Source organism: Pipistrellus hanaki (genome assembly GCF_964339955.1).
Source record: "Pipistrellus hanaki genome assembly, chromosome: 3".
Classification (NCBI taxonomy): Eukaryota; Metazoa; Chordata; class Mammalia; order Chiroptera; family Vespertilionidae; genus Pipistrellus; species Pipistrellus hanaki.
In genome coordinates, this window is record NC_140505.1 from 62787047 (window position 1) to 62804393 (window position 17347).

General features: G+C 37.6%; 1 long non-coding RNA gene across 1 annotated transcript in view; it reads left to right on the forward strand.

Moving 5' to 3' along the window:
* The window catches only part of LOC311618857, a 61086-nt gene that overhangs the window by 30558 nt on the left and 13181 nt on the right, over positions 1-17347 (forward strand). The window contains exon 2 of the long non-coding RNA XR_014794387.1: positions 5074-5124. This is a non-coding gene — a long non-coding RNA (uncharacterized lncRNA). The remainder of the gene's footprint in view (positions 1-5073; positions 5125-17347) is intronic.

Here is a 17347-nt window from a genome sequence, read left to right on the forward strand (position 1 = left end):
ACAGACTGACCTGGTTAGTCAAGTTCTTAAACGCAACCTTATTTTTCTCACCTGCTATTGGGTCTAATATAGTAGATACTATTGGGTCGGCAACTAAGTAATTGCGGGTTTCACATATATATGGCTTCAGTTGAATTTTTAGGTTTGCAGACGTAGTACAAATGTAAAACACATTTTGTTATTTGATAGTTGGCTATTCAGCTGTTAATCAGTAAAAAAAGTTTTTTGATCTGTTTTGTAGTTTTCGTTTGGCGTTCGTTAAAAAATGGAAAATCAAAAGGAACATTTTCGTCATATTTTGCTTTTTTATTTCCTCAAAGGGAAAAACGCATCGCAAGCTCATAAAAAGTTATGTGCTGTTTATGGTGACGAAGCCTTAAAAGAACGGCAGTGTCAAAATTGGTTTGCCAAATTTCGTTCTGGTGATTTTTCACTCAAAGATGAAAAACGCTCTGGTCGTCCAGTTGAAGTTGATGACGCCCTAATCAAAGCAATAATCAATTCGGACTGTCACAGTACAACACGTGAGATTGCAGAGAAGCTTCATGTATCACATACATGCATTGAAAATCACTTAAAACAACTTGGCTATGTTTAAAAACTCGATACATGGGTTCCTCACGAACTGAAAGAATCACAGTTAACGCAACACATTAGCAGCTGCGATTTGCTAAAGAAACGTAATGAAAATGATCCATTTTTAAAACGACTGATAACTGGCGATGAAAAATGGGTTGTTTACAACAATATCAAGCGGAAAAGATCGTGGAGCAGGCCAGGTGAACCAACTCAAACAACATCAAAAGCTGATATTCATCAAAAGAAGGTTTTGTTATCAGTTTGGTGGGATTACAAAGGAATTGTCTACTTTGAACTCTTACCACCCAACCGAACGATCAATTCTGATGTCTACATTGAACAACTAACGAAATTAAACAATGCAGTTGAAGAAAAGTGGCCCGAATTGACAAATCGAAAAGGTGTTGTATTCCATCATGACAATGCAAGGCCACACACATCTTTGGTCACTCGGCAAAAATTAATGGAGCTTGGTTGGGATGTTTTGCCACATCCACCATATAGTCCTGACCTTGCACCATCTGATTACTTTTTGTTTCGATCTTTACAAAACTCCTTGAATGGTAAAAATTTCAATAATGATGATGATGTCAAATTGTACCTGAGTCAGTTTTTTGCTAATAAAAACCAGAAGTTTTTTGAACGTGGGATTATGATGCTGCCTGAAAGATGGCAAAAGGTCATTGATCAAAATGGGCAATACATTACAGAATAAAGTTATTTAGTTCCATGAAAAAATTGTCTTTGATTTTCTTTAAAAAATCCGCAATTACTTAGCTGCCGACCCAATATATAAAGAGTCAACATCGAAATTCAGGTTGGTAAAGTATATTAAGAATCACATTATTATACTTCAGAAAAAAATGTCAATTGTTTTAAAAGAAATACATTTAATAAAAATCTTTAAATCATTTATTGATTTTTAGAGAGGGAAAAAGAGAGAAACATCAATTTGAGAGCACAGCTTTGCCTCCTGCACACCCCCTACCGGGAATGGAGCCAGAAACTCAGGCATGTGCTTTGACAGGGAACCGAACCAGCAACCTTCCCATGCATGTGATGTCAGCCAACCAACGGAGCCACACTGGCCAGGGCTAAACTAAGACAGTTAAAGCTATGGGAAAATAAGTTATAGCAGCTTAAAATAGTGAAATGTATGTATTGGAATGTTTTCTTATGAGATTGGATAGTAGTTTTCTGTCTGATGATAAATCAGTCCAAGATTCAGATTTTTTTCTTGCAAATTTAGAACAAAATCCAGTGTTATTATTGACCAATCTAATGCTATTTTATTCTTGTTTTATTGTTGATGATATTTTTATCTCTGGAAGTTTTTGTGATCCTTCTTTATCTATGGTGTTCTCTAAATTTTAGACTAAAAATTTCCTTCTCTCAAGCTACTATTACATCATCCTATATTGTTTCCTTTGGATTACCTGCCTCTTCCATTTTCCCAGGGATCATTTCTGTCTTCCCCTACGAGGGGGCCCAAAGAAGTTGATGGCACAGAATAAATATCTGAATGAATGCATCACCTGTGTCCAGAGCCAGGCCCAGTTTTATTTTCAAGTTTGTGAATTGAGTCAGACACCTTATGTACTTTACAAATATATGATAATTCAATTAATATGTATTTGTTATTCAAAATGCAAAGGATGTATAAGACATTTTTATATAAAACTAGAGGCCAGTGCACAAAATGTGTGCATGGGTGGGGTCCCTGAGGGTGGCCTGTGGAGATTGGGCCCTAGCTTGTGCCCCACAGCCTGCCTGGCACGCCACCTTAACCTGGCACCACCGGCTCTCCTGCTCCACCATCCTGCTGTCTTTGGGGTCCCTTGGGGCCAGCAATACCTCCACTGCTGCCTGCTTCCAGCGCCACATCGCCAATGGCCACCAAGTGCCACATTGCTCCCTCCTGTTCGAACTCCAGGTCAATGACTGCCCAGGGGACAATCTGCACTTTAGGCTTTTATTATATAGGATTCTGTGCAGTGTATGGTTTACACAAGAAAGTAGAAGTTGTTTCGTTTTTGAGACTTGAGCCGTTTTGTATGGATTTCATCATTGTTCGTGTGCTGTATTGATTTATTTTTTGTGACTTTATGGGCCCTAGTTTAATTTTTAAAATAGACATTTAGGATGCCACTACAATGATTTTCAGAAATTGAGCAGAGAAAACTCCATATATGTGGATATAAGTTCTGCTTGAATGAAAAAGTCATCACCTCTCAACCTCCCACTCCTCTCTCTCTCTCTCTCTCTCTCTCTCTCTCTCTCTCTCCATGAAAACTCCTGACTAAATAGAAGGAATAAATGACATGCTTTTGTGATAGTCATTTTTATCACATTAACTTGAGAGAACTGGAGGAACTGAGATGAACACTATTTTATTAAAGAAGTAATTGTGATTTTAAATTCCTTAATTGTTATAAACTCTGAGATTTATTATAACACAGATATTTTTTATAACAATTTATTCCATTTCAGTTAAACTGATTATAAATTCTCACAAAACCAAGCAATTGCTATTATTTCTTACATTTCCTTCATTAGCTCAGCTTCAATTTAGTATTTCCTTAACTATTTTTTAGCCAAGCTATATATATTTAGAATTTCTAAACTGTTCTAATAATAAATCCATCCTATTTATTCCATCATTATACATCTCTAATATTTATTAATTTTACTCGTTTTTTCACAAATTTATTTTTTTATAAGAACTGAAGGAATTCACAAAGAAAACAATTTATTCTCTATTAAATGCAGTATATTTTTCTTTGCAGTCTGAATTAAGGTGTGACTTTTTTGGTTCAATGCTGCTCCTATACTTGAAAGTTGTCCTTATAATTGGAAGATTCTAGAAACTTTTAATTTATAGATTTATTTCATGAAACTACTTGTTTTCTTACATTTAAACATCCAATGCTTAAATATAAATAGTAGTAAGTATCCAATTAAGAATTTTAGAATGCAAACTGTTTACTATTAATTGCCTAGTTAAGATAAAACTTTCTGATTGGGTTATAACATACAATTAAAAGTCCTATAGAATAGTCATCATAATAACCCACCAAGAGATATCACACCAGAGGTAAAGAACAGTCACAAAAACTTCAAAAGATAAATAGATCAACAACAATAAAACAGCATTAAATTGGTCAATAGTAACACAGGATATTAGAAGACAACAAAATAAAATTTCCACAATTCGGGGTAGGGTATGAAACTATGAATGCATTTTATAGTTTCCAAAAGTGTGAAGAAAAAAATATGTATTTCCCTTTATTTTGCTGAAGCTCTTTTTACAATGAGCTTCAGCAAAATAAAGAACCAAAACATGTAATTCAGGACGAAAAAGTAATGTATCAGGGAAGTATTGACAGGAAGTTGTCTTTGCATCAAATGAAGCTTACAGATCAGTCAGCCCAGATTGGAGCCTGAGACTCACTCCTGGAATGGATGGTTACTGATTATCTTACACTTTAAAACTCTTGGGGGGAAAATTTGTAAGAATGAAAATTAAAGATAAAAAAAATAGCATGACAATTAAAAAGGAATTCCTCTTATGTAAGGAAGATATTAATGTAAGGAAAATATTAATATAATGATATTAAAATACTTGTATTAGATAGGATGTTAGGCATGAGGGGCTGGAGGGGCACCTGGCCTGAACAGAGCTTGGACCAACATTACCTTCAGATCACCTCTCTATGGGCAGCCCAGCAGCAGCCAGCATACCACACGCAGGCAGGTTCAGAACCAGCCAGTTCTTGGTGCAAGCTCAGAGAAAGATGGTATGACCTCAATTCAACCTTATTAGGGTCTTGGATGAATATTATAATAAAATTTGCATTTTGGTTTAGGCTCTCTGCCCCCCGCCCCCGCCAACTCCTGACCCCCCACATGGGTTTTCCTATATGAATTATAGGTAAGGGCATGTTCAGAAGGAATATAGTTATATAACCGTTTTCTGTCAATCATCCCTGAATGCAAATGCAAGTCTCCACCCAGAAAAATCCCTCTTTGAAACCATATGACCCAGGAGTTTGGAGCCATTGTCTCTCAAATGGGCCACTCTCTGTTTCAAGTGTATCTTCAATAAGCCCCACTTTAAATTTTCATTGACATTAAAATCTTTTCTGTGTGGAAGAGAAGAACCGAGGTCCCAGCCTGAAACCCCAATTGGTAACACTTGAATTTATAGCAAATGGTAATTTACATATTGTGAATGAAAGGGGCCACAAGCTAACCTAAGAAGCTCAGGGAAGGCCTGCATGGCAGTCTTGCAAACTCAGAGACTTAAAGTAACCCCAAAGGATGGTCTGAAATTAAACTTTAAGTAAAAGCAGTTATGGTGGGTAGTGACCTCGTAGGCATGTATCTTCACTGACAAGGGGAACCTTTACCTTAACTGAGCCTATCTGTTTTTTTGCATCTATGATAACATATCCTTGAAATGTCTGGGTAATTTGTAACTTCCCCTTTTTTCAGACCCTTGAGGCTACAACGAAATGCCCTGGACACCAGTACAGGAGACCATAAGTCCCTTGATTGTTAGTGTTATCATGTTAATTGTGGACTGTTAACTATCCTGCACCTGCCTCAGTATGTTGTCTATCATTTTACTTTTTATCCAATCCCAGAGGTTCCCCTTCCCTTTGTTTCTCCCGCCTCTCTAATGTGTCACCAATGGATTTCATGCAATCTATCTCCTCCTTTGATTGCAATGTCTAAAAATAGATGAAAAACTGCCATTCTCTGGAGCATTATCCCAATACGTTGAGATTCTACTTCTGGAAAATTGTCAACAGTTTGGCTCAAACTCACAAAAATTCTTTACAGGTTTGAATGTTTTGACATTAAAATGATACGGGAAAGGATAAGCTGGGAAGGTTTAAGAGAGTTAAAACTGCTTCTGGTAAAATAAAAAAAAATCAATTTATAATTTATAACCTATATAAATAAAAAAAATATAAATTCCTTATAAGAAGACATAAGGATTTTTGGGATGTGGTGTTTGCATAAGTAAGGTAGAAAACAGTGGTTTTTCATTATTAGTCTTTTGTGAGTTATACTGGGCAGAATTCTAAGATAATTCCCAATGCCCCACACCTTTTATTATCTCCTGGACAAAAATGGTGATTATGGTGATATAGCCCTCTAATGATTCTATCATATGGAAAAGGAGATTTTGCATGTTTCACCATTTGGAATTGGGCAGTGGGAGTGGGTAGGAAATTATGAGGATAATAAGAAACCCCTAGATCAAAAATGTCAAACTGGCAGCCCCTGTGAAGCATCCATCTTATATAAAAACTGCTGTTTGAAATTTTAACCCTGCTAATTTGGTTTCAGGAAATGCTTGCTTGTTTAAATAATAAGGAAAATAAGACTACTCCCACTTCAGAGAGGCCATAAACCTTCCCCTGGTGAAGTTATCAGTGCTGGCACCAGGCCAGGCCTTTGGTTGAGGTCTCAAGGCCCCACACATAGGGCTCTTTAAAAATTTGCAAAAGGGGCCAGAAACACCCCATATTTGGGAGACAAAGAAGGTAAAAACATATAAATAGGCATATAAATAGGGAGAATTCCTGCATGTTGGGGCCCAGAATTTGAGAGACATTTTTTTTAAAATTTATTTTATTGATATTTTACAGAGAAGAAGGAAGAGAGATAGAGAGCTAGAAACGTCGATGAGAGAGAAACATCTACCAGCTGCCTCCTGCACACCCCCTACCGGGGATGTGCCCTCAACCAAGGTACATGCCCTTGACCGGAATCGAACCCGGGACCTTTCAGTCCGCAGACCGATGCTCTACCACTGAGCCAAACCGGTTTCGGCTTGAGAGACATTTTTTTCTGGACCGGTGTGTAATAAATGTAACTACATCTCTCTAAGTATTGCTTGGTTCTCCTCCAGTTTTCTATAACACATGGACCACATGCAGCACACAATGAATATTTTTGTGGCCCAGCCATTATAATTTGTGAGCAGTTATTTACAATTATGAAAGGAAATAAGTCCGCTGTCAGGCCCAGAATTACTGACATTCACCTTGCGTCAGTTTTGAAAGTAATCACTGTGAACAAGATTTCCCCCGAAGTAGGAAACATAACAGCAGCAAAGAGATGCCATATCAGGAAGAAAACATTAATTTTATCATTGCACTTGCTCTTATTTATTTATTTTTTTTATAGTATACTTTTCAAAATAGGCCTACAAAAGTTTCTATGGAAGTTGAAGCTTTTGTTTTTTTGCAGCCCACATAAACTTAAACCTTTATTTGGCTCATGTTAGCCTTTGAGTTTGACATGCTTACCCTAGATGTCTTGAACAAGAAGTTCATTGGAATATGCTTTTTATTTCTTTTTAATGTATTTTGTCCATTTGAAAGGAAATGTTGTGCCTAGAATCAGTCATGGCACTCAGTGCAGCCTTGTGCATGCACCAAGAATCAGGGTCCCTGTGTGTGGGCCCAGAATCAGGGTCTTTGCACATGCCGAAAATTAGAGTCACTGGAGCTCAGTGTGGCTTAGTGCATGCACCTAGAATCAGGGTCCCCCCACACACATGCCAAGAAACAGAGTCCTGTCATACATGCTTGTGCCAAGAATCAGAGTCCCCATGTGCACGCACCGAGAATTGAGAATTGAGAATCATAGTCTCTGGCACTCAGTATGGCCTCTTGTGTGCTCTAAGAATCAGGCTACTTTTATGTGGGAAGATAATCAGAGTCCTCACACATGTGCACACTGAGAATCAAAGTCACTGGTGCTCAGTGTGGCCTTGTGCATGCTGAGAATCAGTCTGCATGCCAACAGTCAGAGTTCCTGTGCATGCGCAGTGAGAAACAGAGTCCCTGCATGCACGCATCAAGAATCAAAGTCAGTGGTGCTCACTGTGGCCTCACACATTGTCAAGAATCAGTCCATGCATGCAGCTAACCCGTGTGCATGCAACGAGAAACAGAGTCCCTGTTTGCTTGCATTGAGAATTAAAGTCACTGGCACTCAGTGATGCCTTCAGAGATGTGCGTGCTGATAAATCAATGTCCCTAACCTGCTAGAGGGGTGGGGTGGCACAGCTGCCTGGTGGGATGCCCCAGCAGTCACACAGGCCCTGTGCCACTGCCTTGAGCTGGCGGAGAGAAGGATGCTCTCTGTGACACAGAACTCTGTGGCTGGGATGTCTGGAACCTATGTGTCCCTGGTTCTGCAGCTGTGGTAGAACTTTGTCCAGAGTGTCCATAGGGACCCAGTTTGCATCTGAGGCCAGTCTGGGTGGTAGTGAGGCTAGAATTCTAGTCACAGAAGTTTTGCCCTTCAAGATGGCATGGTTTCTGTGCCAGTGCCAGCCACCAGGGAGTGTTTGCATTGGCTGTGGGGTCTCGGCTGCCCAGTTTGCCATCCCCCAAAAGTCCTGCAGGATCTAACTGTCCCTAACTCACACACACACACTCTCCAGACATGTCTACACATTCCCCTTTCACTCCCTCACTTTCTTACTCTCTCTCTCCCTGCTGTCTTGCTGGTCTCCATCTTCTTCCTCCTGGGATATGCATTTTATAGTGAAGGTTCAGAAATGCATGAGGAGCATGATGAAGTAATACTAAGTTGCCTCAGAGAAAGCCTGAGTCACGGGGTATAGACAGTAGAAATCTGGGGAGATGCAGCTGACAAGGCCTCAGAACAGGGCAGACTGTTATATAATGACCATAAGACTCAGTGAAATTGTCTACTATGTTTATGTGAAAAACAAAACCTATAAGTGATGAATTTGAATATTGACCTGATGAGATTTCCAATTAAAGTGTTAAAAGTGTGGCCAGGTTTCCTTTGTTGCTCCTAGTAAAATATGAAAAAAAAAGTGGTTATAAATGGAAAACAGAAGATTTAAACAAAAAGGAAATTAGTATATAATAATTTAGAAAACTATCAGCCTATCTAGATAGCCAAATGATAAAATTAAGTGGTTGCTTTTACAACTATAGCATATAGAAATAGATGGTGTGACTGTATGAGGAAAGAGTGAATATAGGAAATATATTAAATGAATATATAAAATGAAGTAATTTTAACCACACTGCTAACATTATTAACATTATGAAGGTTGAGGCATAAAGAAAGACTCCATTCTAGTTCTAACTAGCCTGGGCATGTAAACTTTTGAATTTCTAGCTTATTGTCAATGACTGGCTATGCATATGGACCTCCTGGAAACCAACCCTTCAATTGTCCCTTGAAGGACTCATGTATCCAGGCTTCTTAAAGGACGCACATATACATTCACCTGACATGCATTGTCCAGACCATGGGTGTGACCAGACCTCCTGACACCCATCTTCCAGACCACCAGGCATTCATCATTCTAACTATTAGATACCTGACTGACAACTACCCTAGGACTAAGACTGCGGGATTGATAATTCTCACAAATGTACTTTTTATTGTAAGAAGTTTTACCTTTATTTTTTCAATTTGGAACATTTCTGGGATTTGGCCTGAATAAGTTTCCAGTTTGCAAATTCTAAGACCCTTGAATAAATTTCTGTCACTTACTTCTATCAGAGCCTACAGATTCTTTTTTAGTTTTTTTGGCATGTATAATCTTTTGCTAAAAACTGTGAAAAATCATAAGGTCAGTGTGTACTGTCATAGAAAGGCTCTTTCAAAAGATTAAGGTTGTGCTTCACAGACCATCTCAGTCCAGCCAGAGGACCTCAAAGAAACTGAAGGTCTCTTTCCCTCAGTCACTTCAGTCGGAGGTCAAGATAAAGAAGAAATTATTCCAAACACTTGTAGTGTGGTTTTTTGTGTGTGTGAATTAAAACTTGGTGATTTATAAAAATAACTATAAAATTTTGTGAAATTTTTAACAGCGGATACACTGTCAGCTTGGAAGTACAGTGAAAGGAAGAGTATAAAATAAAAGAAGGCTGTTGGACTCCCAGAACTTACTGGCAGGAAGCAGGCTGACAAATCCACTCAGTTGCAAACTGATAAAACTGTTCTACAAAATTCATGATAAAGTAGGAGAACTCAGAGGATGGAGCCAGTAGTGGCAAGGAGGAAGAGAAAAGCCCGGAGGATGAAACTAAGAGCCAAGGAAGCAGATTGTGCCCAGTCCTTGAAAACTTATCAGAGAATTCTGCTGGGGTTTATTTGTCTGGATTTCAAAACTCCTTTGGACTGGTGACATTTTTATGTTCCATTTTTCCACTTTTTAAACCAGAATATCTGCTTTTGTTATTCTATACCTGTTCCACCATTGTATGCTAAAGTCTTGGAGTAGATAAATTGTCTTTAGTTTTGCAGGTTCAGGTATAAAAAGATGTGCCCCAGGATGGTTTACCTAGAAGAACCTCATCCAAACTGTGTGATAAGTTAGATCATAAGATTTAAATGTAGATGAAGAGATTTTGAATTTGAGCTGATGCTTTCATGGGAATATTTTTGGAGACTTAGTAATAAAGTAAATGAATATTACATGTCAGGCAAATGTGGAATGTCAGGGGCTAGAGGGCTAACTGGGGATAATTGACATCTTTATAATATTGAGTCTTCTCATCCAATAGTACAAATATATTTCCCAAGAACTTCACTGAAGTTTGAAAATTAAGTACATAAGGCTTGTCTCTTTAGGGTTAATTTCATTCCTGTACACCTATAGAGATTTTGTAATTTTATTTATTTCAATGGCATCTTAACATTTATATATTCTATCATTATTTGCTTATATAAAAATGTAGATAACACAATTGATAAGTGAACCTTATACATAGTAATTTTCCTAACCTTGTTTATTAATTTTTATAATTTAGGTGTTGATTTTAAAAATATTTCTAAGAGCCGAAGCTGGTTTGGTTCAGTAGTAGAGCGTCGGTCTGCGGACTGAAGGGTCCCAGGTTCAATTCCCGTCAAGGGCATGTACATTGGTTGTGGGCACATCCCCGGTAGGGGGTGTGCAAGAGGCAGCTGGTCGATGTTTCTCTCTCATCGATGTTTCTAGCTCTCTTTCTCTTTCCCTTTCTTTCTGTAAAAAAATCAATAAAATATATTTTTTAAAAATAAATAAAAATAAAAATATTTTTAAGAATATAATATAATAAAAAAATAAAGTTTTATCTTTTGTAATGTTTACATCACCCTTTTTCCTGCAACCCTCTCCCCCCAGCCATAACATTGGCCAGTATCTTCAGTCTTGGTTTAACAATGGTAGTAAATATGAGGATCTTTGTTTTATTCCCAGGGATAAATGCATAGCTCAGCTATATAAGTGCAAAGGTCTGAATTGTCTGAGGATATGTAAATTTATTCAAGTACAGGGATTGTCCTACATTTTACAGTTTTCTAAAAGATTAATTGTAAATTGGTATTGAATTTTCCAAATGCTTTTTTAAATTGATGTAACCATATTATTTTTATGCTTTTATTGATTTTTTTAATAGAGAAAGGAAGGGGGGAAGAGATAGAAATATTGATGAGAGAGAAATATCAATTGATCGGCTTTCTCCTGCACACCCGTTACTGAGGATGAAGCAAGCCTCAATCCGGGCATAAGCCTTGACAGCAATTGAACTTGCAACCTTATGGTATATGGACAATGCTCAACCAATTGAGACACACTGGCCATGCTGTAATTATACTATTTTTTACCTTTAAATATTAATGTGGTTAATATTATATTAATGCATATTTCAAAGTTTAATTCTCCTTGTCTTTTAAATAAAAAACATCTTTTTGATCAGATTTATATTTTAATATTTGCTGATAGTTAATTTAACATTTCATATTTAATTTTATAAATAAAAGACATCATTGATTTTTCCCCTCACTTTTTGTTCTTTATTTTGGAACAAGCTAAATATGATGGCAATAATCACTCATTGAAAATTTTTCAGAACACACTAATAAAACGTGCATGAGTATTCTTTACTAGTATTGAAATTCCTTACATACTAACTTGTCTAATAATTTTAAAAAATAATACTTTATTGACTTTTAGACAGAGAGGAAGGGAGAGGAGAGAGAGAACCATTGATGTCAAAGAGAAACATCAGTCTGCTGCCTCCTATATGACCCCCAATAGGGATTGATACTGAAACCTAGGCATGTTCCTTTACTTGGATTCAAACTGGCAACCTCCTGATGCATGGCACAATGCCCAATCAACTAAGCCACACTTTTCAGGGGTAATACATTTTATATGAACAAGTTAATATTTTATACAATATCTTGCTTCATCCAGATATTTATCCTTAAAACACAATAATTTTACATTTTCTTGTATTGGTAATAATCCAAACATTTTCAATTCTCTATTATGTTTATTTTTATACTGATTATTTTCTCTTTCATCTATATTGCCAAAAGTCTGTGTTCTGTATTGGTTATTTCAAAATACAAATCCTTTTAAAAACAAACAAATAAAAAAACTTCTTTTGGTGCTGCTTTTTTCATCTATTGCATTGATTTTTATGCTTTATGTTATTATTTCCTTTATTTAATTTTTAGGTTTGCCTTTTTAGCAAATTCCCAAGTTAAATGCTAATCTTATTTGTTTAATTGGTTTACTTGTAATTATTTTTGTTTCCCCCAAAATGCATTTACAACTATAAAATTTCCTTTAAGAACTGCATCATTTTTTCATAAAAGTTCATTGTAATATTTTTCCTACCTATTAGTATTAAGCACTATATAACATATTTTAGAATTCCCTTTAGAACTGAAAGTTAATTTTGCAATACGCTATTTAATTTCAAGTCTGTAAGAGTATTTTTAAATTCCTTGTTTATTAATATCAAATATGATTGCATTATGGTAAGGAAAATATTCTGGTGGCATTTACCTATTAAAACTAGTTGAGACTTTTTTTTAGATTGATAAAAGTTCTATCATAATATAAAAGCCTAAGCAACTGTTACAACCGGATGACCAGATAGATGATCAGATGACCAGCATATAGCTATGATGCACACTGACCACCAGGGGGCAGATGCTCATCTCAGGATCTGCCTTCTGGTGGTCAGTGCATTCCCACAGTCAACCTTCCACCATCCCTCTCCTCGGCCATCTGGCCCTAACAGGACTAAGCAAGACAGTCCCAATCAGCCATGATCACTGGCCAGTCTGAGGAACCCCATCCATACATGAATTCATGCACTGGACCTCTAGTTTTTTATAAGCCTCACATTTGTATTCTGTGTTGTATTCTGTGTTAGGATCAAAAGAAAGTCTTTTATCTTGTTTTCCAACTCTTAGTCATTTTCCTTGAAGTAGAATTTTTTTTATATATGGCTTAGTTTGAAATCACTAATATGTTGAATTACTTATTCATTCTCCCAGCTATCATATATACTGTGATATTGACTTAATTATATTTCTCATACCAAATATTGCCAATTATTATTTTTTATAACTTCTAGCTTATACATTGCAAATATATCCCCTATTTCTTTAAGTATAATTGTTATCAGAGAATCACATGGGTTGACTTTCTCCATCAAAACTAGTGGAAGTGAGTTTTTTTGGGTACCACTAGAATAAGAATTTCCAGAGCCCCCATGGGTGGATGAAACTGGTAGAAAGCTTTATTTGTGGGGAGTTACATCTCTTGGGTTGCAAAGTTCAGTTTCCCTTAAACCAGTCCTGGGAAAGGTGCAGCTGGGGCTTCAGCAGAGGCAAATGCACAATCAGTGTCCAGAGTTTCTGTTCCACGCTGGAGGTGAGACCAGTACAGCATTATGCTAGTTGTAATCCATCAGTCCATTGTGCATTGGTCCACATGACTGTGGGTAAGTGCAGAGTATGAGAGCCCCAGACACCTGGAATCAGGTGCTAGCCGCAAGAAAGAGGGATGATTATTTTGTTCATTAGCTTATGTATCTCAGATTTGGGGCCCTTGTAGTGGCCATACCCATTCTGCAATGACCTGCTCCCAGGTGTGACTGACAGGGAATCACCTTCCCTACATCAAGAGCTGGAATTCTCCAACACCCAGACCTTACGGGGCATACCTATAATATTTGGTCTTCTTTTTGTTCCTTTCCAGTTAATTAATAACTTGGTTAAATAAAATTATATCGTAATGCTCATATTTATTTTAAGTTATTGATTTGTGTCATTGATCTCTTGCAGAGATTGATATATTTTGGTCAGTATCCTCATTCTTTTCCATTGGTTTCACCCTCCCAGTATCTAGTGTTTTTGACTCCTGATTTCTTATTTTTCTGGAAGTAATATTTCATTTCAGGAATGACCAATGTGTCTGTATCCTCTATACATTTCTAAAGAGAGCTGAAAGAAAGTGTTCAAAAGCTCAACTGCTGTCATTCCAGCAGACATTTTAGTCAGAGATTTATACTATTAGAAATAGGCTTTTTTGCCCTAACCAGTTTGACTCAGTGGAGAGAGAGTCAGCTAGGTTCTGGTCAAGGGCATGTACCTTGGTTGCTAGCACATCCCCGATAGGAGGTGTGCAGGAGGCAGCTGATCAAAGTTTCTCTCTCATCAATGTTTCTAACTCTCTATCTCTCTTCCTTTCTCTCTGTAAAAAAACAAAAACAAAAAAACAAACAAACACACATAAAAAAACACAATAAAATATATTAACAATAACAAAGAAATGGGCGTTTTTCAGAAATATGTGGTTTCCTTACCCGGTACTGAGGAACCACTGTGGGAGGTGGCAGGTGTTGGAGAGGGAGGGCAGTGGAAAAGTGAACTCCAAACAGCAAGTGTTCTGCCCACACCAGTTTCCTCAAATCCTCAGGAGGGTTTTCCTGTTGCAAAAAATAACCTCACTGGCATTGGGCTGTCCACAGTGCAGAGGCAGCAGTGATTGCTCCATAGCACTGGGATAGGATGTAACAGCAGATCTTAAAAGCTTCCCTGTAACCTTTGCTCCCACTTAAACTTCTAGCAAAGGGTGGCCTCAGCTATGGCTCCCAACAGCAGTATACAGAGACCCAGAGTAGTTCCACTTCAGCTTCCAGCTTCCCCAAATATTTCTCATAGCTTTTTAGTTCATTTCTCCGATCCACCATTGTCTCTTGCCTTTGCAATTTCTGGAGTGCTGATTAGGACAGGAGAAACCCCAAAGCTGATGTTACTTTACTATTTCAGTAATCAAGGAGGCTGAACTTTGTCCTAAAAAATATAAAGGGTTTTTAAAGACTTTTAAATAACAGAATGATAAATCCAGGTTGTTATATCAGGAATATCATAGGTTTTAGGCAAAGGAAGGAGAATAGAAACTTGAGATAAGAAAACCATTTAGGTCATGGTTACAATATATTAGGTGAAAGATAGCATCCTGAAATAAGAGCAGGAAGATTTAATAGTATAATACAATTATCAGAGGAATAACTAGAACTACTTACTTTAAGGAAGTGCTGGAATTCTCCAATATTTCTACCTCAATAAACAGGATAGGAAAAGGTTGATAAAATTTCCCAAAATAACACAAAAACAAACAAACAAAAAAAACACACAAACAAAACAAAGCAAAAGGCAGATAATGATCTCATTTTTCACTAGTTTTGTTTAAATATCTATCAGAAATCTAGATTGATTATTTTTCTTGTCAGATCTATTGACAAGAAAATAATTATGAGATGTTCTAAATTAAGATGCCAGTATCTGGAGAGTGAGAAAGAACAGTTAGCCTGGTAATAGCTATGGACTAGCTCTGACAAAGGACTGGATACTGTATATCTGTTGATATTTAGGAGGAATTTTGAGCTTCCTTTTTTTTCTGACATTATCCAAAGAGAGAATACCCACATACCATGGAACCCCGGGAGCCTCTGAATCTCATTTATGCATGCACTTTCTAATCTGCTGCCCACTAAGCTAATCCACAGAAGCAGACACTTCTTCCTTGCTGACTCTGTGCCTGCACCCAGAGCTAGCCTCACTTCAGCTTCCCCTGCCCTCTTTCTCTATATCTAATTTAAATTCTTTCAGACTGGTTTCCATCTCTCTGCCCCTACTTGATGATTAAAAATGCTCAACAATTACAGGATGATGGACCTATCTTTTCAGTTAGTCATGCTGCTTGTGATTCAGACTTCATACCCCAGGACCTGGTCTTTTTTTGCTAATAATGGACTAACAATTCTTTTAGAAAAGACAGACAAAAGTGTGGTGATTACCAGAGGGAAATGGGGTGGGGCCGGTAGAAGAGGAAAAGGGGAATAAATGGTGGCAAAAGGAAAATTGAACTTAGTTGTGGAAAACACATTATAATAAACGGATGATGTATTGTAGAATTGTGGACTTGAAACCTATATAATTTTATTAACAAAGTGTAAGATTAGAGGCACAGGAAATGGAGTCAGAGACAAAGACATGTTAAAGAGGAAGTTTATTCTGCACTAACTAGCGAGATAGAAAAACCAGGATTAGAGAAGAAGGAGGACCCAGCAGGGCTGTCTCCCAGGGGGAGAGAACAATAACACCTGCAGAGGTGAACATGCCTTTTGAGGGGAGGAACAGGAAGGGGTAGGGCCCAAGGAAGAATGGAAAGGGGTGGAGCCCAGGGCACTGGGCACGTGCTGATTGGTGGTTCAATGTCTCTGGGATGTCCCAGCACAGACTCAGGTTATGTCATACTCCAACAGTTGGGGGAAGGGAGGATCTGATACAAAAGTCACCCCCAATAAATCCAATAAAAAGTTTAAAAAAATAAAAACAAAAAGGACTTTCAGCCATGGAAGTTAAAAATATTTGCTTAATACTACACAGTAATACAGAAAGGGATGAAGTAGTGTTTGTTGAGGAAAAGGCCATTCAGAATATTTAATACATGCAGAATGCTATAGACAATGAAAATTAGAACAGTGGCTCCAAAACTTTTAGGGCATGAAAATTCATGGTAAGTTAACAGAAGGAAAAAAAAATAAATTCTGATTTTTCTGTGTATCTAATGAATTGGACATCAGATATTTTTTTTTAAGCTCAAAAGGTGATGTAGACATGCAATCAGATTTTGGAACTGTTACTGAAAAACAGTTCCTTGTCTCCCCTGGTTGCTGTTGGGGGTGAAGTCCTTGTAACATCCCAAGAAATGAATTTTTCTGAGATTTGCACAGAATGATGTGATATAGTAGAAAGCTTTATGTCAGTAGAATTACACCCCTGGGTTTCCAAAGTCCCATTTCCCTTATTCCAGTCATAGAAGAAACCTAGCTGGGGTTTTAGTAGAGCTAAATTCAGAGCCAGAGACCAGCATTTCTGTTGGAACAGGGTCCAGCACATCCAGGCCAGCTGTAGTCCATTGCATTAGGGGTTCACAGGGTGGCGGGCCACAAGGGAGAATCCTAGGAAACCAAACATGAGCCAAGAGTCAAAAGTGTCAAGAGGCTCCAAGAGAACAAATTCCTTTCTTCAGGGAGTTATATATTCCCAAATGTTCATTCCCTTACAATGACCACACCCATTCTGGCCAACAATCTCTGATCGTAGGTGTGATTGACAGAAAGTATCCTCTCTTTGCCATCCCAGCTTTATTGGGCATACATCTATCTTCCCCTTGTTGGTTCCCTGGAGAGTGTAAAGTCACAGCTTCCTGGTGAAGCTGCCCCAATGACATGCCCATAATGTCTGGCCTTTCCTCTGCTCCCTTCCTACTTTCAATAACTACTTAATTATAAAGGTATCAGAACTACTGAGGTAGAGGAATTATAATACAGTGTGCAATGATTTTACGATTCATTCCTACCTACTCTGTGGAACTGAGCACCCAGAATAGAAGATCCCTCCA